The sequence below is a fragment of the Palaemon carinicauda genome, chromosome 10 (assembly GCF_036898095.1).
Source record: "Palaemon carinicauda isolate YSFRI2023 chromosome 10, ASM3689809v2, whole genome shotgun sequence".
Classification (NCBI taxonomy): Eukaryota; Metazoa; Arthropoda; class Malacostraca; order Decapoda; family Palaemonidae; genus Palaemon; species Palaemon carinicauda.
Window position 1 is genome coordinate 128,987,288 of NC_090734.1, and position 15,433 is coordinate 129,002,720.

A 15,433-nucleotide genomic window follows, 5' to 3' on the forward strand; every position below is an offset into this window, starting at 1 on the left:
TCCGGTCGCACTGGTGGATGCGTGACGGAGCCGGACGCAATATCATGGAACTGCTGCACAGTCTGTGAACTGTCAACAACCATGGGTGCGCGAGGAAGTACAGCGTCAACCCGAAACTGTCTAGACCGTCTGGGTTGTGCAGTCAACACCCTACCGGGTTGCTGAGGTTGATGCACTGCGTCACAACAAGTCACCTCTGCTGGTTGTTGAACGTCCTGAACGTCAAAAACCACCTCCGAGCGTCGCTTAATGTCAACGTGCGGGTGGCAACCCACACTGGGTCGCATCGGTGGAGTAACCACCTCAACTGGCAGACGCGAGTAGGTTACCTCAGCGTCAACAGGGCGCACAACCGACCGGTTGGAAGGTTGTTGGCCAGAAGGTTCTTCTCCGCATTTAAGTCCTCTATCAAGGACGCAAGCTTGGACTGCATGTCTTGCAACAAAGCCCATTTAGGGTCTACGGGAGCAGGTGTGGCAACAGACGGGGTTAGCGACTGAGGCGGAACCGTTTACCATCCCTGAAAGCCTTGTTATGCGTGACATAATAGTACAGCAAAACTTCAAAGGCTCGACAACAGCTGTGAAGTTGACCTGTAAACAACTTGGAGTGTCTCCTGGCTAGGCGCCAGGGAGAGTCTACCAGAATTGAGAAGTCTATCTGGGCAGAGGCATGAACTCCCAAGCCGAGAACTTCTCTCGTGTCATATCAGACTCTCGCTCTATAAACCAGTTTAAAAGAAGGGAAAGCAAAGGCTGTATCCCCCAAACTCCTCCTGGTGAAAACCAGTCGCCTATCCAACGTAACGCTCTCTAGGAGAGCGAGAGAGCACTAGCTTAAAAACAACGGCTTCGAAGTAGCTAGGCCTAGTGTAAGCTCTGACGTTTAGGCGAACGAGGAGCAGCAGTTACAAAAAGATCCGGACGAAGATCCTTAAAAAAAATCATCATGATTTAATTAAAGTCCATAGGAGGCTAAGCAGCTTTAGGCTCCTCTCCATCTGACAGAGTCCTCAAGGGAATATCAGTAGGAGGGAGAACAGCAACTTCCTCATCTACAGGAACCTTGTCCGATAAAAGCTGAGTCTCTTACTGGTGCATTAGTAGCGGACCAGAACGCAACGTCATGTAACTGCTTGACAGTCTGTGAACTATCAACAACTGAACTGTCAACCACAACAGGTGCGTGAGGACGCACAGCGTCCACTCGAGACTGCTTTGACTGCCTAGACTGAGCAGTCAAAACAACTCTAGAATGCGGAGGTTGACGCACAGCGTCAAAACAAGTCAACTCCGATTGTTAGTGAACGTCTTGAACGTCAACAGGAGCATCAGCCAGTGGCCTAACGTCCAAATGCGGCTGAAAAACCACACGAGACCGCATCGAGTGTGGTTCTAAACAACCTGACTGACGTGACTAAGCTACGCCAACGTCAACAGTAAGCACAAAGGAACGTTAGGTTGGCTGAAAGCCAGGATATCGATGAGATAAACGGCTAGACTCAACGGACTAATCGGCAGAATAGTCTTCCATAAGGGAGGCAAGCATATACTGCATGTTTTGCCATACAACCCCTTAAGGATCAACGGAAATGGTTGTGGTAATAGACGAGGGTAACGTCTGTGACCGCAACACTTTGCCTACAAAAAAAGACTCTCGGAGTCTGTGTTACGCTTTTGTTAGGCGGCGAGCAGTTATCCGATGACTGCATAGGGTCAGAGCTGTCCTAATGGCTGTAACCAGGACGCTGGACCTGTCCTGAAAGGACTGACTTTCGCTTAAGGGCTCCGAAACCTTGTGACAGGTTTCTTATGCGAAAAGCCTACGGATGGCGAGGAGAAACAACGTCTCTCTCGTCTTATGGTAGGGGAGATCTTGGTAAGATACACCCGATACCATAGAGGGAAAACGTCTGTTCGTTGGTCAAGGCCTCTCGAACCCATAAGTCGTTTGACATTACTTCTCCCCTGGGCTTGGGAGCTTGTAAGAGGTCCCGGACTAGGTGAACGACAGGCACGAACAGACGAACCCTCGGACGCAACACTGTAACACTTTGCGCCTCGGACGCAACACTGTAACACTTTGCGCATATCACTTTATCACTTCGATTTTCTGTTTTGCACTTATTTCTACCTGAAACACGCAATTCTACCCTTCATTAAAAGGTAGTAATTGCGAAATTAGTCGTATAATGCAAGCTCACAATACCAGCAAAAAACAGAAAACATATTTTAAGATAAAAAGAAAAATCAGTGGCTGGGAAAGAGACTAAACACTAGTTCATATAACTACGTTTTCAATCTCTCACCGCACATAGCCTGGGGACGAGAATAAAAACCTAAAAACGTTTTATCCTTCCTCCCCGTACAGCGACTAGGGACGTGAGTAACACGAGAACAACGTTACCCGCTTGAACGGAACGTTTTCTCTCCTCTCTCTCCCTCCGTCTCTATCTCTCCCTCTCTTTCTCTCTTGATTTCGCACCTAAGAGAAGAGCCCAATTATATATCGTCAAAAAAACATGCTATTTGACTAAAGGAAAAAACTGAAAGGTTTTTCAAATAAAAAGTTCCTTTAAATTAGAATTTAAAACATTTAAGCTAAGAAAGAATGAACAAAACGTCAGAATCGATTTACTCTTACTGCAAAGTGAAACCGTGATACACTCTCTCTCTATCGTAACGATAGAGCGCATGTTGAACGTCCTGAACGTCAACAACTGCGTAGCATAAAAAACTAAACGTTAGTTCATCTTTGAAAACAGTACGAAGACTATCAAAGAAATTCTTTCATAAAAAATTACATTTAAAAAGTTTTAAATCCTTAGCTCAGCTAAAGACGATATAAAGGGCTCAACGTTGATTAACTTCGGTTTCCAAGTTAGGACCGCCTACTCTCAGGAAAGGTCTATATAAACAAAGCATTAAAATTTATTTTTATATGTTTATAAAAAATGGAAAGTTAATCGAAGAGGCCTAATAAAGGCGGAGAGATATAAAATATATATAGGAAAATCTATAACGTGATAAGATAATTACTAAAAGCCTAAACACACTTCCGTCTCAGGGAAGGGTCGGCCATTTAAAAGTGAAAGAAAGTCCATACTCTCTTTGTCACCATAATTAAATCTATCCAAAACGAGTTCAAGTTTTAAGATGAAGATAAAACACCTGCATAGCGAAAGCTCAAAACTAGAATAGTGTACTTCACCAAATAGTTGTGAAAACAAATCCAGTTAGCAACAGCGAATTAGTAGGTCTTGCCGGTAGCCCGACAGAGAGAAAATTGAGTTCTTTGTTTACAATGAGTAATGGGTATCTGAACGACAGATGGCGCTGTTGAGTACACCCCCTACCTGTGTAGCGATCGCTGGCGAATTTTTACGTAGAGTTTTTCTGTCGAGCAACAGAGTTGCAGCTACTATAATCACCGGCTAAGTTAAATATTGAAAATTACTAATTTCTATACATGTACTCAAATATATATACAAACATGAAAAACTGTTTACATATATATTGAGTAAAAGAAAAGTAAGTGATTAAGTAAAGACAAAACAAACAATGGCTGCCAAGCGAGGACAAAGACAGAGACGTCTATCCCAGTCCGAGCCAAAAGTGAAAGTGAGCTTCACTGGTGTGTGAGGGGGGGAAGGGGTAGCTAGCTACCACTCCCCTACCCACCCGCTAACTAGCGCGGGGGTAATACACCCTCGTTAAATTCTAATGGCTCGCCATTTCAGCTGCGCTAAAAGGTAAACCCAATGTAAATAGCGTGGTTTGTATTTCGGTTACGGAACAAAATAAATCTTCAATATCAGATATCAGGCTGACACAAGTTTTTAAAGTTTATGAAATATCTGCTTTGATGTTACTGTTTTTAAAATATTAAATTTTAATTGTTCATGTTTGCTTGTGAACAACTCTCTGGCAACTCATAGAGAAGTGATTCAATTTTGAAAGTCCTACGTCCAAGGTTAACGGTTAAGGTAAATGTTAAAGGTTAAGATAAAGGTCAAGAAATAAGCTGCCATGGCGGAGGTCTGTGCTCTACTGAGCGCCCCTCCATTCTACTCTTTTTTTTTTTTTTTTACCCGAACTGATGTTAGTGTTTAGAAAATTACTTGCGTTTCAACTCACCTTAATTTTCATGAGTTTTAAAATCCATTCCCGTTAGGCTCGACTTTCACCTCGAGTTCAACTTCGGAAATTCCTCCACTTGTCCTATTTCCTTCAGCTGAAAGTAACGCAATTTAAATGTCTTATTCGCCATAGCAATTTGCATGTAAACCGCTATACACACCTGGAAGAGAAAATTTCACTATTTATAATCTAAAATTGTAAACTGAATGTAAACAGCCATCAACATCTGAAAATATTAAATTACGCTCTTTTTATAATCTGATAAAAACCTTAAAGTGAGAGCCTATTTCACAAAAGAAAGCATTAATGTTATGATAGTTTATCTCTACACTACACGACATCTCACAATCTTCTTAGGGAATTTACGAATTGCTTAACTATAAGCTAATTGTTCAAGTATATAACAGACATTATGAATGTCGTAAGTTCTCCTTCATAAAAATAAATTAGATTAGCATTTCTTTGTTGGGGGGAAAAAGGGAAAAATTCTTATTAAACATTTTAGTTTACTTTCATACAGTGCTTTTTGAAAGCAAGAATCAGAATTTCATCTTTGAAAGTAAAAGGGCAGGTTGCTCAGAAACTCCTATAAGGATATGAAGAAAAGTGGAACAGCTTTTGTGCTAAAGTAAATCTGTAACGGGAACAAGAATGTAGATTTGACAGAATGCACTGATAACTCTTAGTCAGCTGCAGCTATTGGGGAAACTTCAAAGACTTTCTTCTTCTTTACAGCCCTTGTACATTACGATCTACCAACTAATTATCTATAATATTAAAATTTGGGTGGATGGATGGAGTGAAGGAAGCTCTGGGTGATAGGAGGATAGATGTGAGCGAGGCAAGAGAGCGTGCTAGAAATAGGGATGAATGGAGAGCGATTGTGACGCAGTTCCGGTAGGCCCTGCTGCTGCCTCCGATGCCTTAGATGACCGCGGAGGTAGCAGCAGTAGGGGAGTCAGCATTATGAAGCTTCATCTGTGGTGGATAATGTGGGAGGTTGGGCTGTGGCACCCTAGCAGTACCAGCTGAACTCGGTTGAGTCCCTGGTTAGGCTGAAGGAACATAGAGAGTAGAGGTCCCCTTTTTGTTTTGTTTCATTGTTGATGTCGGCTACCCCCCAAAATTGGGGGAAGTGCCTTTGGTATATGTATGTATGTATGTTAAAGCAGTCAGCTGAGAGAGTTGGTCTTAGGTATGCATAATCGGCGGCTGAAAACAGAGAGCTCAGTGTCTTGTCAGGTGGGTGGGCTTCCTTGCCACCTGGAACTAGTCACTTCATTAAAGTTTTTTATATCCAAATCCAGTTTCACTGGAAGCATATTCCTATCAAAGAGTTTGTATTTGTGTAAAATCAAATACTGTATCAAAGTTTACATGACTACTCTAAATAACAATGAATAAACCTGATAATTCTACACGATAATGATTTATTGAAATAATTATGGAAGAAATAATGAAGTAAACTCCAATTAGTAAGGGTCAACTTAACCCTTTTAACCCCAAAGGACGTACTGGTACGTTTCACAAAACCCATCCCTTTACCCCCATGGACGTACCGGTACGTCCTTGCAAAAAAAATGCTATAAAAATTTTTTTCTTCATATTTTTGATAATTTTTTGAAAAAATTCAGGCATTTTCCAAGAGAATGAGACCAACCTGACCTCTCTATGACAAATATTAAGGCTGTTAGAGCAATTTAAAAAATATATACTGCAAAATGTGCTGGGAAAAAAATAACCCCTTAGGGGTTAAGGGTTGGAAATTTCAAAATATCCCGGGGGTAAAAGGGTTAAGTTATTGCTAGGGATGGATACAGTAGATGCAATTTTTTTTCTGCATTGAGACATACACAGGAGAAGCAGAAGAGACCAGAAAGGACTACACTTGATATTATTTGATTTGGAAAAAGTAAATGACCAGGCACTAAGGCAAGAAGTATGGAGATAAATGAGAGAGAAGGCAATTTCTGAAAAGTATGTTAAAGCAGTACAAGATGAGTATATAAAGGCAACCTTAAATATAAGAGCGTGGGAAGTACAGAAAAGTTGCGGGTGTGGAATAGCTCTTAGTCCCTACAATTTTGACCTTGTGGTGGACATCATAACATCAGGCGTAGGAGAAGAGACCCCCTAGAGTACATCCTTTTCTCTTAACCCTTTTACCCCCAAAGGACGTACTGGTACGTTTCACAAAAGCCATCCCGTACCGGTACGTCCTTGCAAAAAATGCTATAAAAAATGGAGTTTCTGGGCTCAATCCCTGTGCCGCGCAGTGAAATGCTCCTTAAGCACCATTTCAAAGGAATATAACTGCTAATATTACCAGAGAAAAAATGTAAAGGAATGCTAGGTTGAACTAGCTCGCTCACCTAATGGTGTCGGTATAGACTGGGGCGAAATACCAGAGGTCTCGTACCATTTAGACTTCTCCTTTTCGAAATCCCCCAATAGTGAGGTGCCGTTCAACCTCCCCTGCCTCGCAGACCAGTACTACTAACTCAACCCACGCTTGCCCATCACTCCTTTCAAGCACCTGTTTGATATAAGTCCAAGTTTTTTATTTCGTGTGTTTCATTGGATTTATCATCAACTTTCTCTCGATGGCCGATTCCCAAGATACCCCATCGAAGTTAAGTACCTTATCCATGAGTTTTTAACGAGATTGGGCAGTGTCATCTTTGTTTTTATTATTGAGAAGTGTTTATATATGAGCGGCGTCCCCGTTCTTTCTTTCGCCTCTGCCCTTTGTCTCGTTAGTTCGTCCGTCTTTTATATTCGTTCGATCCTTTAGGAGTTTTTTCCTTATATTCATTTAGTACACCGACTTTATGCTTTCATATAGCAATATTCATTTAGTACACCGACTTTATGCTTTCATATAGCATTTACTTTATGTTATCCTATGATATCGGTGTTAGCGTTTCATCAGGAGTAGGTTATGTTGGTATGCCTGCATTCGTGCATGTTGGTGGGTAGCGTCACCATTGAGATTGTTTCGCTAGTTCTAGGAGCTTTAATTTCGACCATCTCACTTATTATTAGTAAAACCTTTTGTTTTATTACGCTCCACCTTGTTTTACGTTTGGTTCGAGTGGGACTCTCGCGTATTTTGTTGTTTTTACTGTTCGATCTACCGCTTCAGTAACTAGGTTGGTACCCCTGCTTTCCATCTGCTGATGGCGTCATGCTCCTCCCTTACCACTCGCCCGAGTCCCTCTCTCGCCATATTTTTTCTGCATGCCTAACCTTACTTACGTGATTTCGCTTTTAATTCATTAATTATTTTTATGTATTTGTGCATTGATATTATATTTATTGCTTACTCCGTTATGATCATATTTTTGGGATTTTCATGTCATGATTAGGGGATCTCCAGTTGGTAGCCCTGTCTACCACTGCGCACTGGCGATTTCCCTGTACCATCACACCCCCCCCAACAAGTTGGGGAGGTTATTCCATTCCCCCCCCCCCTTCAGTGTACACCCTTCCTCTCACTCGATGGTTGTTGGTTATGATTTACGGGTCAAGTATGCTTGTACCTCAGTCTTCCATCAACGTTCCGACATATTGAGGACTGAGTATACCAACGGGGTATGACTTAGTCTCATTCATTCATACCGGGCGGTTTCGTCTCCCCCCTCCCGTCGCCATCGGTCGGGGAGGGGGAAGGCCGGGACCACCGGGGACTATCACACGTGATTAGTCGGTATAACTGCACCTTGGTGTAACCTTGCTTTTGACTACGGTTGTTAGAATGAGCACTTATATTAGGAGTGTCCTCCCCTACGGTACCTCATGCTATTATCGTCCGTATAGGACTTATTATATCCCATATCATTATTTTATATTCTACATGAATCATTACCTTTGTCCCGGTACCTCAGGTAAGGTAGGGGGGTTCCACTGGCTCCCCCCGCGCTCTCCCGTTGTACCCTCCCGTCATACCCTCCCGTCATCAGACATCGGAGCCGCCGAGCTCTTAACTACATGATCGGTTGACACTGACACGGTTTTGATTAATATCCTCCCTCCGGGAGCCCTATTCATTACAGACATTAGTTTTAGATCATAATTGGCGTTTTCTATTTATGTACTTTAAGGATGTATCTTGGGTACTTTAAGTTTACTTTAAGTTACTTTAAGTTTACTTTAAGTTTACTTACCAACCCTGTTCCCCGGCCACGGGGGCCCCGGAACTAGTTATGATTATATATTCATCACTGTTTTTTGCATCCTTTTTCATACCCGGCTCTGCCGGATTGCTATTGGAATAGTCTCAGTTCTCTGCATGTTTAGTCTAAGGCTATACATTTATTTTATTAACTGGCAGGTCCCGGACCCTCCAGGACCCCTTATAGAGAAACTAGTAGATGCTCATGGACTATTCCTTTTACAGGTGGTCCGTTGCCGGATGACAGCCTGCGCGGCCGTCCTTCACCAGCCTTGCGGCCATGCTGTCTGTTGGTCCCACGCGGACTGTGGGATCCAGATGGACGATATTGTGGTATGGCACCCTGACAACTGCCTTATCTGTTATGACCTTATCTCCACCCTCGCTTCAGATTCGGTGAGCCTCTTTCAGTCATTTTTGTATTTACTTCCCTTCACTGGGCGACATCAATATGATAGATAATCATTGACTTCTGTTATGAATCTTCGGGTTCATTTATCATTTTGTCCCTCGGGTTTGCTAACCTTATCCCCGTTCTTTCAGAGTTCCCAGGCTGTTAAAACTTCAGCAAGAGCCACTTTGAAATTGTGGGTAGGCGGCTTCGCCCGTAACGTAAAGGCCAGGAAGCCCTACGTCCTCTCAGAAGATTATTGTAGACTTATCTACCCGAACGCAAAATCTTCGGCAGCAGTGCCTAGGCAAGTGGCGGCTCCTATAATTGCTGACATTGCGGAAACCGTAGAACTCAATCTCGTCCAGGATACAGACATCCCTGACGACCCGGACCCCATTGAAGACAATGTTACGGCTCTGACCTTAGACATAGAGCCCATGGTTTTTGACGAACCTGACACAGGTAAGGTTGTAAGTGAGGCAGGTGGGTCTGGCGCTAAGACCTCTCTTCTTAGCCCCTCTTTTTCTCCAACTTCTAATAATTCTTCCTTTCTTGGTTTTGAAGGGAACCACGAATCCTCCCCGAGATCGCTCTCGGTTCCTGCCAAGGTCAAATCTCAGAAAAGACCTTTAGTGAGGACTCGTCAGAATCCTACACTACCTGGATCATCGAAGCCCAAGAAGGCTCCCCTCCCCGGAGCTCCTAGTGACTCGACTAGCACTGCCCCTATGTCTCAGGACCCGGGAGTGCAGTCATCCCCCTTAATTACCACAACCAACCTCGACCCGGAGGCCCTCACGAATATGTTGTCGAGGGTCGTTACAGAGCAGATTAGTTCTATACTTTCTGCCGTCACCAGAAGACTAGATACCCTGGAAAGTGGACTGCCTCAACAACAGCAGTTCCTCATCCCGGACGCCTCAAAACTTCCACCCTTCACGAAGAACAACCCGTGGAAAATGGCGCTCCACTGTCCTTTCACGAACGGAATGTTGACCATCGAGGGTTTTGGGACCAGGCCCATTGAAGATTTTGAGTTCTTCCCTCCCGGTCTTCAATTTCCTTTCCCCGGCTTCGCCCGGCTTACGGAAGAGGCTCTTGTCCGACTAGATAAGGTCCCTAAAGAGACCGTTATCTTTCCGAAGGAACAGGCTCAGTCTGTTTGGGTTCGAACCTTAAATGAGTGGGGTTGTACAAACACCATGCTGACCCCCCACAAGAGTACTTACACCATGTTTCTTGTGGACGAACAGACCCCCACTCCTTGCGTCACCAAAATGGTTGAATTAGCCCTTCAGGCAGTGACCGAAGATAAGCCTTTGCCACAACTCCGGGAGACAGATCCTACATCTCTGCTGTTCCCATCAGATAATGAATGTTGGCTTAACATTCAATCGACATTCACTTCTGGTAAGCTATCCGCGGACTGTGCATCGACGCAATTCAGTGAACGCCTCCCAAGACTACCTGAAACCTTAATCCGACTCGAGTTCGAGTCCCGGTCTAGGTTTAGCCGGAGCCTCAACATCTCGACTATGGCGGAGATGTTTTCTCTTACTTATGACGAGGAACATTCTTTTAAAGTTATGACTAAAGCCACCCTGCAATCTTTGTTAGCAGACTGCTACGACTTCTTGGTGGCCAAAAGACGTTGCCGTAAGCATGTCTTATCTGAAGCCACTATCCGCCATGAGCCAAATAAGCTCATTAAAGCCTCTGCTTGGGGTCCGGACCTTTTCCCGGAGGACATGGTCAACTCGGTATTGAGCGAAGCTGCCAGAGTGAACCAGAGCCTCAAAGTCCGTTGGGGTCTCACTCCCAAACGGAAGTTCGAACAATCGAGCATTCACTCCCGGGGCAGAAAAAGGCTACGCCCTTATAGCTCTACCCAATTCCGCCAACCTATTCAAGTAGTCCAGTCGGCCCCGGTCTCTCAGGGCATCCAACCCTCCACCTCCAAGTCTCAGCCCCAAGTGAAGTATGTCCTCGTCCCTGAAAACCAAGTGGCTTCGAACTCGTTTACCTCTCCTGTTTATAACCCGGTCTATGAGTCCCGGTTTTCCTCCCAAGGATACCAACGAGGCAGGGGCCCCGGTTCGAGGGGTTCTTTTCAGAACAGAAGCAAAGGGAGATATTTCTCCCGTGGAAAAGGGTCACGTGGTGGCCGAGGCGGTAAAACCTCCAACTACTGACGGTCTTCAGGTAGGAGGGAGACTTTATGTGTTCCGGAGTCGCTGGAAATTCAGTCCTTGGGCCTTCAGCATAATCTCCAAGGGCCTGGGGTGGAGTTGGATAGAAGGGCCTCCTCCACCGAACAGATTCCATCAACCCTCGACACCGGACCTACTTTTGTTTACCCAAGATCTTCTTCGCAAGAACGCGATCAAGGAAACGAAATATCTGAAGTTTCAAGGTCGCTTATTCAGCGTTCCGAAGAAAGACTCCGACAGCCGAAGGGTCATCCTCGATCTGTCTCGACTAAACTTGTCCATTCAATGCGACAGGTTTCACATGCTTACCGTCTCGCAGGTGCGAACCTTGCTTCCCCGTGGGGCCGTCACCACCTCCATCGATCTTACCGATGCTTACTATCACGTTCCAATAGCGAGACACTTCCGCCCATTCCTAGGATTCAGACTGGACGACAAGGCTTACACGTTCAAAGTGATGCCTTTCGGGCTCAACATCGCGCCCAGAATCTTCACGAAACTGGCGGAATCGGTCATTCAGGAACTCCGATCCCACGGAATCCAAGTCGTCGCATACCTGGACGATTGGCTAATCTGGTCAGACAACGTCGAGGATTGTCTCAAGGCAACAAACAAGGTGATCCAATATCTTCAGTTTCTGGGATTCCAGATAAACTTCGGAAAGTCTCGTCTGACACCAAAGACCAAATTTCAGTGGCTGGGATTACGGTGGGACCTACGTTCTCACACTCTATGTCTCCCCAGGTCCAAGAGGATAGAGATTGCGAAAAATACCAAACGCTTTCTCGGGGAAAAGGTAACTTCCAGAAGGAACCAGGAGAGGATTCTAGGGTCCCTACAATTCGCTTCAGCGACGGACCTCCTTCTGAAAGCGAAACTGAAAGACATCAACCGAGTTTGGCGCTCCAGAGCGAACACCAAACGTCGGGACAAGAAGACACGCCTTCCTCCCATTCTTCGGAAGAGGCTTCTCCCATGGACAACCGCCAAGAGCCTATCAAAATCGGTTCCGTTGCAGTACCCCCCTCCAAGGATAGTCATCCACACGGATGCCTCCCTATCAGGTTGGGGAGGCTACTCCCAACACAGGAAAGTTCAGGGCCTTTGGTCCACAATGTTCCAGCAATTTCACATAAACGTCCTAGAGGCCATGGCTGTCTTACTAACCTTGAAACGTCTTTCCCCGGCCAAGAAACAACATCTGAGGATAGTCCTCGACAACGAAGTCATAGTCCGTTGTCTAAACAGAGGGGGCTCCAAGTCAGGTCCCATCAATCACGTGATGGTGGCAATCTTCTCCCTGGCGGCCTCAAACCAATGGCACCTATCCGCCGTTCATCTGGCTGGAGTTCGGAACGTTGTGGCAGACGCACTCTCCAGGACGGTACCGTTGGAGTCAGAATGGTCACTAGATCGCAAATCCTTTCAATGGATCCTCTTCCAAGTGCCGGATCTCCAGGTAGACCTCTTCGCGACGGAATCCAACCACAAGCTGAAATGTTATGTGGCCCCCAACCTGGACCCTCGGGCTTACGCCACGGATGCCATGTCTCTCGACTGGAACGCCTGGGAAAGGATTTACCTTTTCCCACCGGTGAACCTACTGATGAAAGTGCTGGACAAACTTCGAACCTTCAAAGGTCAAGTAGCCCTGGTGGCCCCCAATTGGCCCAAGAGCAATTGGTTTCCTCTTTTACTGGAGCTGAATCTCCACCCTCACCAGATTCCCAACCCGACTTTGGCCCAGATAGTACAAACGTGCACTGTGTTCGCTTCCTCAAACATTCAGACCACCCTAACTTTATGGACTTCATGAAGTTTGCGGCACACAAAGGGGCTAACATAGACCCCCAGAATACTTTATTTTTAGAATCTGACAAGAGAGACCACTCTTCGTCAATATGACTCAGCGGTCAAAAAACTAGCTAAGTTTTTGAAAGATTCTAGTACTGACTTTATGACACTAAACCTAACGGTAACCTTTTTCAGAACCTTGTTTGAGTCGGGCTTAGCAGCCAACACTATTACTACCATCAAGTCTGCCTTGAAGAAGATTTTTCTAATCGGCTTTAATATAGATCTAACAGATTCATTGCTAGCTTCGATCCCAAGAGCCTGTGCCAGACTGAGACCATCTTCTCGTCCTAGCCCGATTTCCTGGTTTCTCAATGATGTTCTTAAACTAGCGTCAGAAACCGTCAACGATTCATGTGAGTATATCCCTCTACTCAGGAAAACTCTCTTTCTCGTGAGTTTGGCATCTGGCGCCAGGATTCCGGAATTAGCTGCCTTATCAAAGGATCCAGGCCACATAGAGTTCCTTCCGTCAGGAGAGGTCCTCCTCTCCCCAGACAAGGTCTTTTTGGCCAAAAATGAAGACCCTCAGAATAGATGGTCCTCCTGGAAAATCATCCCTCTCCTTCAGGATCCTTCCCTATGCCCGGTTACCACTCTAAAGTCCTTTCTATCAAGGACTTCCTATAAGTCCTCGGGACCCTTGTTCATCAGGGAGCGGGGAGGGACTATAACTTTGAAAGGGATCAGACAACAGATCTTGTATTTTATTAAACAGGCCAATCCAGAGTCTTTTCCTCACGTCCACGACATTCGGGCGGTAGCGACCTCAATAAATTTTTTCCATCATATGAACTTTACAGATATCTCTAAATATACCGGATGGAAATCCCCCTCAGTGTTCAAGCGGCACTATCTTAAACAATTAGAGGCCCTTCAACTCGCTACCGTAGCTGCAGGGAGCGTGGTATCCCCCGGACAAATTCCTTCTAACTAATCCCTGAATCCTATATCTTCCACCTTCTTCCTCTTACCTGCCTCACTTACAGTTCCTACCTGAGTTCGGTTTGTTGTATCACACCCATGGGTGTTCCTAGTTCGTAACATTGCCATTTTATTATCATTGTTCAATTTATTCTTCCATACAAACTGTATTTCTTTAGTGTTCAAGTGTATGTAATTTGTTCCAGTGTTTGACCTTAATTGGTTTTGTTTTAAGTTAATGTTCTTTTGTCTTCCCTTCCTGGGATATTATACCTTATCATGCTGATGTTATTAAAGACGTCCGTCTTCTACGTTAACTTTTGATTAAACCACTGTTCGTTATGTTGATTTTTATTCGTTCCCGTATAGTTAATAAGTTTGGGTTCGTTTTCTCTGGTACTATTTCACTGCGCGGCACAGGGATTGAGCCCAGAAAAGGGATTTTGACGAAGGAAAAATCTATTTCTGGGCGAGAGACCTGTGCCGCCCAGTGAACCCACCCTATTTGCTCCCCCCCCTGTTCAGACCCCAAACTTAAGGGTGCTGTAAGGAGTGATGGGCAAGCGTGGGTTGAGTTAGTAGTACTGGTCTGCGAGGCAGGGGAGGTTGAACGGCACCTCACTATTGGGGGATTTCGAAGAGGAGAAGTCTAAATGGTACGAGACCTCTGGTATTTCGCCCCAGTCTATACCGACACCATTAGGTGAGCGAGCTAGTTCAACCTAGCATTCCTTTACATTTTTTCTCTGGTAATATTAGCAGTTATATTCCTTTGAAATGGTGCTTAAGGAGCATTTCACTGGGCGGCACAGGTCTCTCGCCCAGAAATAGATTTTTCCTTCGTCAAAATCCCTTTTTTATGGTAAAACAAAGTTTTATGAATACTTACCTGGCAGTTATATATACATAGCTAATTATCTCTATTTCAGCAGAATTTTTCTAAAACTAGGCAACCGCCTTGTGGTGGTTGGGTGGTAACACCCGTTAAAGGGTGGTAGGAGGAATCATTCACGTTTTCTGTTCTTCAGTTCATCTATGCCCGACCTATCTCCTGAGGGGAGGTGGGTGGGCCTTCGAATGTATATATAACTGCCAGGTAAGTATTCATAAAACTTTGTTTTATCATAAAAACTCCATTTTTATGAATAGAACTTACCTGGCAGTTATATATACATAGCTGATTAACACACTTGGAGGAGGGTGATAGACAGTAACATCGTTGGGGAAACAACCAAAAAAGTTGTAGGATAAATAAACACCTTGATTCCTTACCTGCTAAGGTAGCTGACTTCAAAGGTTCCTGCCTCTTGAGTCGCTTTCCCTTAGGAGTGTCAGCCAGGATGTGACCTGCAGAGCTGAAAACACTCAATCGAGTCTGTCAACGGGGTGAGACCAACAATCTGACTAGACTTCAGGACTACCTATTGCCCAAAATAAAAAACTGCAACTTTACCAAACCAACCACCTAACATTTGCAAAGTAGATAAAAATTATCTAACTAGACTGAGGTGACTGTACACAAGTCGAAGTCCTCAGACAACCAATAAAAAATACACCAACCTATGTACAAGTAAACAAAACTAAGGTTGAGGGGAGGTAGTAACTCCTTTGCCTAATACAGAAGCCGTAGCTACGTATGGTCCCAAGGTATAACATTTCTCATAATCCACCCTCACCTCTCTGAGGTAATGAGAGGCGAACACAGAGTTGCTCCTCCAGAATGTCGCATCCATAATTT

At 44.7% G+C, this 15,433-nt stretch overlaps 1 long non-coding RNA gene across 2 annotated transcripts in view; it reads right to left on the minus strand.

Annotated features, from left to right (window-relative positions):
• Nucleotides 1–15,433, minus strand: part of LOC137648755 (uncharacterized) — a 52,139-nt gene that overhangs the window by 20,840 nt on the left and 15,866 nt on the right. The window contains exon 2 of one of the 2 annotated variants that reach the window (XR_011045695.1): nt 4,137–4,233. This is a non-coding gene — a long non-coding RNA (uncharacterized lncRNA). Of the gene's footprint in view, nt 1–4,136; nt 4,300–15,433 lie in introns of both variants that reach the window. The other variant, XR_011045694.1, reaches the window with a different exon arrangement.